General features: G+C 43.9%; 1 protein-coding gene across 2 annotated transcripts in view; it reads right to left on the bottom strand.

Annotated features, from left to right (window-relative positions):
* The window catches only part of LOC138802511 (uncharacterized), a 72,812-nt gene extending 61,701 nt beyond the window's left edge, over positions 1-11,111 (bottom strand). Inside the window, exon 1 of one of the 2 annotated variants that reach the window (XM_069985919.1) lies at positions 11,097-11,111. The gene's annotated coding sequence lies outside the window, so the exon portion shown is untranslated. Of the gene's footprint in view, positions 1-222; positions 300-11,096 lie in introns of those variants that run through there. The other variant, XM_069985917.1, reaches the window with a different exon arrangement.
* Positions 11,112-12,821: the final 1,710 nt, after the last annotated feature.

The raw sequence follows: 12,821 nt of genomic DNA, 5'->3' as shown, positions 1-12,821 counted from the left end.
TCAGCTATCAGTTTTTTGCTATCTAAACTACAGGCAGCATAAAACAGGGACTGACTACTTTATTAGAATATTGTATTATATATTGTAGATATTTGAATAAAAGCCAATGCACGGAAAAATAGTCCTCAAAATGCATGAAATTCTCCCCTCCAGAAACAAAACATTGTACTCCACAAGTGTACTTATGGCCGTTTTCTAGTTCAGAGAGTCTCAAGTACTTACCGAAGTAGAGACAAAGGCCCAAAAGCAACTGGCAGCTGTTCCAGGACCATGTGTTAATGGGGGTGGATACAATCCTGTAGTAAATTAAAATAAAAAAAAATCTACAAATAAATTGGATGAATTAGAAGTTCAACATTCACATATGCACACCCCTATATATCATCATTATAATTTTCGGAGCTTCATAGATTCTGGAGTAAAATACAGCCCCTAGAAGCCCCAAGACACACTAGTATATAATCTCTTATATATAAACCGTTGCCAGGGCAGAGTTTGCCATACCAAGCTGGTTGGGAAAAGGAGTTAAATCGGACGTTCACACCTACGGACTGGGAGAAGGCGTTCTTTCTTTGTCACAAATCGTCAGTGGCCGGTAAAGCTTAGGAAACTAATTACAAAATATTATCCAGGTGGCAAAGGGTTCCGGCGTATGTGGGGAACGTATCAGAAACAGTGTGGCACTGGGCTTAAATTATGATGCCATGTGCCAAAGTTTTGACACACTGTTCTGGTTAAAAAAAAAAAAAAAGTAGACTTTGAATGGTAAAAGCGCCGACCTGTTAGCTCATCCCTTGCTTCGCTCTCGTTCCCTGCTCACTGTCTGTGCTATTGCACGCAGAGATAGGATCCGGGGAGCTGCGGAAGGGGCTCCCCGGTCTGCCGCCACCGCTCCTATTACACGGAGCAATGCGCAGCCATGTTTTAAAATAATGGAACAGGATCAGCCGTCATTGTGCCAACATTCTGCATTACACCAAATAAATATTGGCCACAACGGCCAGTACGGTCGATAATCGTTTTATGTAATAGGGTCTTTAGACTAGACAGTCTATAGATGCTACAGATGTTTCAATTGGTCTGAGGCACTTTGATAAATCAGATGCACTCGAAGACTGTCCAGCTTGCTCTGGCTTAGGGCTGTATTAGACTGTTCGATTAGCGGGGTAAGCGAACACTGATCAGCTCCATTATTGTGAGGAAAGGGCTGCATGCACATCATTAACAATGTCCATACAGCCCTTGCTAGGGTATTCCGGCAGGCATACAAAAAAATAAAGATGTGTACTTACCTTTCCGCGCTCTCCGTGACCTCCTGGTTGTTTCCACGTTCTCCGCTCACTGCAGATATGGGTTCCTGTCAGTGATAGCTGCAGTCAGTGGGGGACGTAGAAACAAGCTGGAACATCTTCGGGGGAGTGTGAACAGGTAAACATACATGTTTATTTTCTATATACAAAATCAGCCAATGGTTGCGCATCACTATTACACGGAGCGATACATGGGTGGCAGACCATGATTTTCAAATATGTGAAAGAAAACAATTAGTCGATGATCAGTTGATCGTTTTCTTTATTAGGGTGGGTTCACACTACGGAATCCGCATGGATAAATTCCGGCGGATTCCGACGCTAGTACCTGCTTACATCCGCGTGCCTCTCCGTCCGTGCCATAGACACAATTCTATGCACGGGCAGATTCCACATTCCACCGAAAAAATTGACATGTCAATCCTTTCGGTGGATAGCGGAATTGGCCCGCCTATAGAATGGTTTCTATGGAGCCGGCGTAAAGGCGCGCAGCCATGAGCGGGTACTAGCGTCAGAATCTGACGGAATTTATCTACGGATTCCGTAGTGTGAACCCACCATTACATGGCGTGATATCTGCTAATTCAGCCTGATTGGGCAGATAATCGGCCGTGTAACAGGACCCTTTAAATCAGAGCATATTAAAAAATTTCCATCAAATGTTCTAAGGCTACATACAGTTCAACAAAAACTATAGAAGAATTATAACCAATTTCAATGATGGGTTAAGTCTAATGATGAACACTATTACCCCAAACTGAAGTTAGATGTCCACTAACGTAAGACTCAGACGCTAGTAGAAGGTGAAGGCGGCGAGGCAGGGCACACATCTTATTTGATTTTAGCTGCCTATTTGGCACAAGCTGGAGTTGATGTAGTGATGTATTACACATATATATATTTTATATATATTTATATAGTGGTTTGCAATAAATTTGAATATCTACAAAAAGTTGTTTTTTTTTTAGTAATTCAATTCAAAAAGTGACCTCACATATTCTATAGAGACATTACATACAAAGTGAACTTTTTCAAGCGTTTATTTCTGTTAAAGTTGATGATCATGGATTACAGCCAAGAAAACCCCAAAAGTCAGTATTTCAGAAAATCAGAATAATTAACCCAAAACACCTGTAGTGGCTTCCTAAGTGTTATAAAAGGTCCCTAAGGGCCCTATTACACGGAACGATAATCGGCCCGATTCGGCAGATTATCGCTCCGCGTAATAAATGCAACGATCAGCCGATGACAACGATCATCGGCTGATCGTTGATATAGGTTAGACCCTATTTTCGTCGGGCGCCGACCGCGCACCGCTGCGTGTAATAGCGGTGCGTGGCCGGCGACTAACGATATACATTACCCATCCACGTTCCAGGGCTGCTCCTGCCGTCCGCTTCTCCCGGGGTCCCGCGGGCGCTCTAGCTTAACAGAGGCCTGTCAGCTGATAGGCCGCTCAGCCAATCACAGGCCGCGGCGGTCCCAGCCTGTGATTGGCTGAGCGGCCTACCAGCTGACAGGCCGCTGTGAAGCTAGAGCGCGCACGGGACCCCGGGAGAAGCGGACGGCAGGAGCAGCCCTGGAACGTGGATGGGTAATGTATGCCAGTTTAGCAAGGGCTGCAAGGACATCGGTAACGATGTCCTTGCAGCTCTTGTCAAACGATTATCGGGCAGTGTAATAGGCCCAGTAAACGAGCAACGATCTAGCAGATCGCTGCTCGTTTACAGGTATCGGGCCCTGCTCAGCCCGTGTAATACCACCCTAAGGGCCCTTTTACACAGAAAGATTATCTGACAGATTATCTGCCAAAGATTTGAAGCCAAAGCCAGGACGGGATTTGAAAAGAGGAGAAATCCCAGGCTTTTATGTATGACCTGATCTCTGTTTATAGTCTGTTCCTGGTTTTGGCTTCAAATCTTTGGCAGATAATCTGTCAGATAATCTTTCTGTGTAAAAGGGCCATACTGGTTCAGTATGCAACACAATCGTGGGGAATGCTGCTGACTTGACAAATGTCCAGAAGGCAGTCATTCACACACTCCACAAGGAGGATAAGCCACAAAAGTTTATTGCTAAAGAAGCTGGCTGTTCTCAGAGTGCTGTATCAAAGCATATTAATGGAAAGTTCAGTGGAAGGAAAAAAGTGTGGTAGAAAAAGGTGCACAAGCAACCGGGAGAACCGCAGTCTTAACAGGATTGTAAAGAAAATTCCATTAAAAAATTTGGGAGAGACTCACAAAGAGTGGACTGCTGCTGGAGTCAGTGCTTCAAAAGCCACCACATCCAGACGTCTGCACGACATGGGCTACAAGTGTTGCATTCCATATGTCATGGAAATGCAAATACATGGAAATACGAGTATAATTTATTCCAGGACTGTGCTTGTAATCCAAATTGCTCTTAAAAGCAATTTTTCCCATAAGAAATCATTGAAATGCAAACAATTGGTTCCACAAACCAAAAAAACAATTTTTTAAAAATCTCAACAACATGAGCAGCAAATGAAACATTTATTAACAGCTGAAAATGTCATATTATAAGTTACTGTACACTAATGGAGAGGATGGGAAACACAAGGGCGGACAGAGACTTCAAGGAGCATGAAGGAATGAGCAGGGCAAATGTGGGCACATAACCGAAGCTCTCTCAGTATGGGGAGAGAGGGGTCACAGCTATGAAGAGATTACCTCCACAGTCCTGTCCCCTGATGCAAGCCCCAGCCTGAAGTGGATCTGATATGATTTGGAAGGGGAGGGAGACTTCCTGGGTTAGAGTACAGGGCTGTAGACCCTGCTATGCAGACCATGCCCCTCCCCCACCCCCTCTCACCCAGTACAGGGAGCTCTTACACCAAAGCGATGCTCTTAAACCAAGTTACAATTTTGAAAAATTGTGAGCTCTTCTTGCAAAGCGCTCTCAATCCAAGTTACTGTTAAACCGAGGTACCACTGTGTATAGTTTAACCCCTTAGCGACCCATGACGTATCCGATATGTCATGGTGCCGCTCGGGGTGTTCAGAGCGGGGTCCCGCCGGGACCCCGCTCTGAACGGCGCTGATCCCGGCTGACACGTGCAGCCGGGCAGTGCCTCTATTAGCCGGCTAATTAAGCCTCTAAGTGCAGCTGTCAAACCTGACAGTTGCACTTAGAGGCTTCAGACCTCACGTCCCTGGTGTCTAGTGGGACGGATCTCCCCCCCGCGATGCGATCGCGGGGGGGAGATCCGTTCTTCTGCCGGTGACGGGCCTCAGCGTCGGAATGACGCTGATCCCGGCTCGGCAATAGATTGCTATGGCCTGCAGCAGGCCATAGTAATCTATGACCGATCTAATCGATCTTTGCTGTGTATATACACAGCATTGATCTCTATGAGAGATCAGTGCTGTCTATATACAAGTCCCCCAGGGGGGCTTCTAGTTACAGTAAAAAAAAAAAAAAGTAAAAAAGTGTTTTTATTAATAAAAAATCCCCTCCCCTAATAAAAGTCCAAATCACCCCGCTTTTCCCATTTTACAAATATAAATTAATAAATAAATAAACATATTTAGTATCGCCGCGCGCGTAATCGCCCGAACTATTAATTAATCACATTCCTGATCTCGCACGGTAAATGGCGTCAGCGCAAAAAAAATCCAAAGTGCAAAATTGCGCATTTTTGGTCGCATCAAATCCAGAAAAAATGTAATAAAAAACGATCAAAAGTCGTATATGCGCAATCAAGGTACCGATAGAAAGAACACATCATGGCGCAAAAACTGACACCTGACACAGCCCCATAGACCAAAGGATAAAAGCGCTATAAGCCTGGGAATGGAGCGATTTTAAGGAACGTATATTTGTTAACAATGGTTTGAATTTTTTACAGGCCATCCGATACAATATAAGTTATACATGTTATATATCATAGTAATCGTAACGACTTGAGGAACATGCATAACAAGTCAGTTTTACCATAGGACGGACGGCGTAAATGCAAAACTCCCCGAAATCAAAACAAATTTTTTTTTTTTTCAATTTGACAGCGCAAATGATTTTTTTTCCGGTTTCGCAGCATATGTTATGGAAAAATAATGCCTGTCATTGCAAAGTACAATTGGTTTCGCAAAAAATAAGCGCTCATATACGTCTCTAGGTGAAAAAATGCAAGCGCTATGGACTTTTAAACTTAAAATGGAATAAGCAAAAGCGCAAAAACGAAAATAGGCTTTGACCTTAAGGGTATAAACCCACACACCGTATATGCAGCGTATTTACTGCTGCGATACGCAGCAAACTCGCAGCAAAATCGCAGCAGATTAGATCTAAATAACTGAACACAGCATCAAATCTGTACCAACAAATCTGCTGCGTATTTGCTGCGTATTTGTTGCGTATCTGCTGTGTATACGGTGTGTGGGTTTGTACCCTAAGGGGTTAAAGCTATAGCATAAAAAAGTCGCTGGTATAAAGAGATGACATTGTCACTATATACTTGGTAACAGAGAAAGAATGGAGGAAATGATTCTCAATTATCCTCCTACATAAAGAAATAAATCTGAAGAAAAATCACATAATAGGTAAACAGATGACATAAATGTTCCTTTTTTAAGAATTTTTTGGGTAAATCAGTTCTAGTAAGTTAAAACTACCAGAAATGTATTTGTAGTCAAAACAAGAGTGATTTGTACTGTGCTGGCACTGTGCGTGCAGTGGGCATCCTGTTCACATTCACAACACAATACCATTATTATCTGGTTAACCACAATGTCTGGTGCTAAATGTCACACTAGAAATGTAATGTACTATGACAATGGACTGCATGGGTTCTATCATCTCTATAGCAACAGAATTATTAAAAAACATTGTTACACTGTTTCTAATTAGGTCGTTCTAATGTTTTAAGTCACAGACGTATATATACACACGTACGTACATATGTATACATACATACACACACAAGGCACGAGCAGGTATGAACTTGGTTGCCTTTACAACTAAAGTGGCTGAAGCACCATTCTAGTCCTTCCACCAAATAAAACAATTCACAGGGATCACCAGGGAGGCTACTTTGAAGAATCCACATTACCAGGACTCCAGTCTGGGTAAGGTACGGGACTGTATACAGCTGACATAGCGTTTTGTGGTTCATTAATAATTGCATTGGGATTTCCAATGTGAAGAATAGTGCAACCTGTCTCGCCATTCTTGCCATCAAGACAGGAACTGTTCAGAGTAGGATAGGCTTTCTATGGGAATCCCCATAGAAAGCCTCTCCTACTCTGGAAAGTTCCTGTCTCGGCCAGAGATACAGAGAGCACTGTGTCAGACTGAAAAGAATACACCACTTCCTGCAGGACATACAGCAGCTCATAAGTATGGGAAGACGAGATTTCTTAATAGAATTAAATTACAAATCTATATAACTTTCTGACACCAGTTGATTTGAAATAAAAAGATTTTCGCTGGACAACCCCTTTAACACTTTTAGGCTATTTCCACACAATGTCCAAACAACGGACATTGTAGTGAGTGTCAAACAACGGCCATTGTTGCACTGAAAATTGCATTGGTTTCAGTGCACAATGATTAGAAATAACTGTGTCAATTATTTCCACGTCTGTAGCAAACAATGGGCATTGTTCAATGTTTACTATTTGAACAACAGCCGATGTTTGCATTGTATTCTATCAAACACGTTTTTCTATGACAGGAATGGCCGTTGTTTTAATGGCAAACAACAACCGTTCTTGTCATAAAAAATATGTTGTATGAACATAGCCTTAAAGTGTCACTATTGTCTGGACAGTCTTCTGGTATGTTAATGTGACAGTGGGCCAGTGACAGTGGGCCCCTTTATTAAAACTTTAAGGGTGCATTCACACCTACAGGATCTGCAGCAGATTTGATGGCGCAGATTTGAAGCAAATCTACAGCAGATCCTGTACATGTGAACGCACCCTAGGCGTACGTTCACACATAGCGGATCCCTGCCCAGTAAACTCTATGGGCAGACAAACTCGCAGCAGGATGCACATCCCGCTGCGAGTTTGTCCGCAGCCCGCCCCCTTAACCCCCCGGCTGCCTGAGCCTATACTTCATCTGGTCCCCGCTCCGGCTTGCTTCAGGGCTCCAGCTGTCTTCACGTCCTGCTCAGCCAATCAGTGCGCTGTGGCAGGGCAGCACGCTGATTGTCCGAGCGGGAGGTGCGGAGAACCATCGAAGCAAGCCGGAGCTTGGACCAGGTGAACTATACACTCCGGCAGCCGGGGGGTTAACAGGGCGGGCTGCGGACAAACTAGTTTATCTGCCCATAGAGTTTACTGGGGAGGGATTCGCAGCGAGAAATTGCTGCGGATCTGGTACATGTGAACGTACCCTAAATAGCTACAATGGGCAGTGTACGGAAATATAATTAAAATCTATGGGACTTTCAGCTATACAGCACAAGCAATCGTCAGGGGGTCTCAGCACCTGGACTTCCAATACTAACTTCTGACATGACACTATATGATCAGAAGTTTGTCCAAATACGAGTTCATAAAGGAGTTATCCAGGATTAGAAAAAATCGAGTTGCTTTCTTCAAGAGTGTCAATCATGTTCCCAGTTTAAGTGTGGTATTGCAGCTCAGTTGCATTAAAGTGAATGGAGCAGAGTCACAAAACCACATCTAAAACAGGGATAGGTGTGACGCTGTTTTTTGGAAGAAAGCTGCAGTGTCTCTCTAATCCAGGCTATCCCACTTAATATAAGGGCATCACTAAAACAGCTTCCATGAAACCACTGGCGAGCGCTTCCTGCTCTCCTCTCAACACATACAGTAAGAAATGCCCAATCACCAGATAGGTTGGGTCACTGCTACAGCCGGATGGATGATGAGCATGAAGAGGCGATCAGACAGCACTAGTCCGGGGAGACCAGTGTGGGATAAGTGGCTGGTTAGAGCATTTATTTTCCTTTTTTTATCCCACCCCGAGATCTTTAATATATAATGAATTCTCCAGAAAACCTCTTTAACCCCTTTGCTGCAACATGACATCCTAGGACATCACAAAAAACAGTTCGCACATCATGACTTTCTGTCACGTCAATCTGCAGGAGCTCTATGAAGCGAGCTTAAGAGCTGAGCTCCCTTCATAGAGAGTTAGAACTGGTTGCTATTAGCAGCCGGGTCCTCATGTTAATGAGGGTCCACAGTGATAGCGCTACCGCCCACCATTAACCAGTTAAAGAGAACCAATCACGGAAGAAATTTAAATTTTTTTTATTTTCTAATTCAATGTAATTATTTATTTAATTACATTTGTAAATACTTTTATTTATTTTTTCGGCCGCGTTTTTGTTTTATTAACTTTTCAATTCACTGTCTCGCGCCGGCTCTTTTCAAAAGAGCCGGCTCGAGACAGGAAGCTCCCGTCATCCACAGCGGCAGCAAGGCCGGCCGCCGCCATCTTGATTACGTCATTTGCTTTCCAGTGGTGGAACGCAAGTAACGTAATCAAGATGGCGGCGGCCGGGCCGAACAAGAGGAACAGGTATAGTATAAGATACAGACTGCAACAGCAGTCTGTATCTTCATTTTGTCTATTTATGAAGATACAGACTGCCTTTGCAGTCTGTATCTTATACTTTACCTGATCCTCTTGTCCGTTGCAGTCTGATGCCGGGCGCCGCCATCTTGAATACGTCACTTGCGTTCCAGCGGTGGAACGCAAGCGACGTAATCAAGATGGCGGTGCCGGCCTTGCTGCAGCAAACAAGAGGAACAGGTAAAGTATAAGATACAGACTGCAAAGGCAGTCTGTATCTTCATAAATAGACTGCCTTTACAGTCTGTAGCTTATACTTTACCTGATGCTCTTGTTCGGTGCTGGAAGGCCGGGCGACGCCATCTTGAATACGTCACTTGCGTTCCAGCGGTGAAACGCAAAGTGACGTCATCAAGATGGCGGCGCCCGGCCTTCGTTCAGCTATCAAGAGAATTGGGTAAAGGGATAAGATACAGACTGCACAGGCAGTCTGTATCTTCATAGATAGACTTAGGGAGAGATTTCCTTTGATAATAGGGACAGTGATTTTTAGGTGATTGGTCCTCTTTAAGCTCTGTGGTATTTAAGTGTTAGTGACAGGAGCTGCTCTACCGTCACTGTTCAATCAGGACCCCCAAATCCTGATCATTAGTCCAGGCTGTTGGAGGTATAATACTTACCTCTGTGCAGTCCAATGGGCGATCTTCTCATAGAGTCTGTCTCAGGCAGACTCTATGGGAAGATCACTGTTCATACTGACCAATGCTATGGAACGGTATAGCATTGACCAATATATGCAATTTAATGATTGCATATAATAGTCCCCTGGGAGTCTAAAAAAGTTTTTAAAAATACGACCCCCTCCCCCTTTCCTATTTAAAAAAAATAAGGCACATAAAAAAACATATTATATAATAAATTATAGTATGCATAACTGTCTGATCTAGTACAATATAACAATAATATTCCAGCACGGTGAAAGACGTAAACGAAAAGAGGAAAAAAACACAAGTATTGCAGATTTTTTTTGTCACATTATCAGAAAAAAAATAGAGATTGTGGCACAAAAAAGAAGTCCTAAACAGTTAAAACAGTAAAACGCAAAAAACAATACGCAAAATTAAAAAATGGCCTGGTCATTAAGGCCAAAATAGGCTGTAGGGGCAAGAGGTTAAAGGGTTTATCCAGGATTAGAAAAAGCGCAGCTACATTCTTGCACAAACAGCGTCACCCCTGTCCTCAGCTTGTGTGTGGTATTACAGTTAAGTCCAATGAAACTAGGCTGCAAAAGCCTCACCCAAACTAAGGGTAAGGGTGGCGCTGTTTATGAAAGAAAGCGCCCATGTTTTTCTAAGCCTGGATAACACCTTTATAGCGACTCTGTACCCACAATCTAACCCCCCCAAAACCACTTGTGCCTTCGGATAGCTGCTTTTAATCCAAGATCCGTCCTGCGGTCCGTTCGGCAGGTGATGCAGTTATTGTCCTAAAAAATTACTTTTAAAATTGCAGCCCCGTGCAAAACAGGAGTATCTGTGCCCTAACTTTGCACCGCCACCTCCGTCCCTCCTCCCCACCCTCTTCACCATTTACTTCTGTTTGAACATTGCACAGGTGTTTTAATGATCCAGCCCATGTGCCGTGCTGACACAGGTGGTGAATAGGAGGCAATCTGCCTGGAGCATTATTAATGATGAGGAGGGCGGGGAGGAGGGACGCAGGGGTGGTGCAAAGTTAGGGCACAGAGCTGCAATTTTGAAAGTAATTTTTTTATGACAATAACTGCATCTCCTGCCAAACGGACCCCAGGACAGATCTTGGATTAAAAGCAGCTATCCGAAGGTACAAGTGGTTTAGGGGGGTCAGATTGTGGGTACAGAGTCGCTTTAACATATCCTTATAAAATGATACTGCATACCCAGATTCACTGGGAGACACTCAGAATTCTTCCATGTACTTCCAATTTGCTGTGCTGCGAGTCCATATTAATCTACTGACTTTCACATGTAAGAAAAATTTACAAGAATATACAGCCTGCTACTTATTATTGCGGTTTTATGCTACATATGACCCTATTCACATGCATTGGGTTTTCGCCGAAATGCTATGCAATAGAGACCTAAAAATAAAGATTCATTTTAATCTATTTACAGACTGACCTGCTGATCCTCATTTTTCTTAATGTATTACCCACCTATTATACATTCCAGTTCATCCAAAATGTTTTTTTCCCAACATACTTGCTTTATTATACGTTCAGCAGCGCACATTACTTACCTTATTTGGAATGAGAATTCTGGTTGTTTATAACTTTAAGCCTATAAAAGTGATAAATGTTCATGTTACGGGGTTAGATAAACGTATTGTACATTGAAAATTACATTTTAATGCTAGGTGTTTCTGCTACTAGATAAAATGTTCCATCATTGGATTGTATGGCTATATGTCAGTTCAGATGCCCATATTATAGACCATTGCTGATTATGGGTGCAACAACAGGCAAAGTATTAGGATAACGGTACATTCGCTTAAACTGTTTCAAATGGATAGAGTGGCGCTGGCGCAGGGAGGGCAGTGAAGCTGTCCTTTTTTTAAGCTGCAGCCCAGTTCCCAAGTACTGCGCAGATTTATTCCCGGGGAGAAGCACTGGAGACGGGCCGACTCGCCCCCAGTGGGAGAAAACCCCTGCCCCTCTATGAAGCAGCTCTATTAGAATCAATGGGTCACATCATAGAGGGGCGGGGGGCTTCCTTCCACTGGGGACAGGCCGGCCCGCCCCCAGTGCTTCAGCCCGGGAATAAAACTGAGCCATACTCGGGAACAGAGCCGCAGTTAAAAAAAAAAACCAAAAAAAAAAAACCGCGGCACCAGCTTCCCCGTGCCGATGCCGTTCTATCCACGTAAAACACTTATTAAAGCAAATGTACATTCACTTTAAATACTTAGGCTGAAGAAGTTGGATGCAGCCCTAGGAAATCCGGGAAAACATGGATACAGCCTATGCCCCCCCCCCCCTTTTTTTTTTAAAGGATGCAAATTATGACCACGAAAAAGACAAACAACCCAAGCTTAAACCTGATCACATTGCAGAAGTTTAATGCCTTCACACCATACGGATATATAAAGTGTCGCTGTTGTTGGCGATTTTAGGAAACTTTGTAATTGGGTTTATTAGCCGAAAAATGCATTTTTATCATGGAAAAAGCAGTTTGAAGCTCTCCCCCCTGTCTTCATTGTTCTCCTATGGAGAGGGGAGGGGTTGAGGGAGATGAGGCACCAAAACAGAAAAAAGTTAATTTACAGCTTCATCACCGGGATATCTCCTCTGAAGTCAGCACTGACCTCTCTGACCTCTGAATAACAGCTTTCACACAGCTCCCACTGTGTAATGCTTTGTTCTCTGCTGGCGACTAATCTCCCTCCTCCCCTCTCCATAGGTTACACAGGACACAGGGCTCGACTGATGTAAAAACGTCAAAGAGGGAGGGGGTGGGGGACCTGGGGAAAGTCTTTATGAATGCAAATAATGGTATATTTTCCTAATAAACCCAATTACAAAGTCTCTTAAAATCGCCTGTACTATTGATTTCTGCAAAAAAAAAAACAAAAACAAAAAAAACAAAACACGAGTGACACTTTAACCCCTAGACGACCCAGGACGTAGAGTTACGTCATGGAAGTCTGTCACCAGACGACCCTGGACGTAACTGTACGTCCTGGGTGGTTCTCCCGCTATGAAGTGCGCTCCGTAGCGGAGCACGCTTCATAGCAGGTGGGGCCAGCTGCAATCAGCAGCCGGGACCTCACCGGTAATGACACGCTGCAGCGATCGCGCTGCCGCGTGTCATTAACCCCCTAAACTCCGCGATTGCGGCGCGACCGCGGCGTTTAAGTGTAAGTGACAGGGGGAGTCCCCTGTCACTTACCAATCGGGACCCCCGCAGTGTGACTGTCGTTGAAACGGACTGCTGGAGGTCTCTCACCTTCCTCCGTGCGGTCCGA

This window comes from Dendropsophus ebraccatus, chromosome 10 (assembly GCF_027789765.1).
Source record: "Dendropsophus ebraccatus isolate aDenEbr1 chromosome 10, aDenEbr1.pat, whole genome shotgun sequence".
In the NCBI taxonomy this organism is placed as follows: Eukaryota; Metazoa; Chordata; class Amphibia; order Anura; family Hylidae; genus Dendropsophus; species Dendropsophus ebraccatus.
The sequence above is the reverse complement of the archived record's forward strand: the minus strand, read 5'-3'. Positions and strand labels throughout refer to the sequence as shown.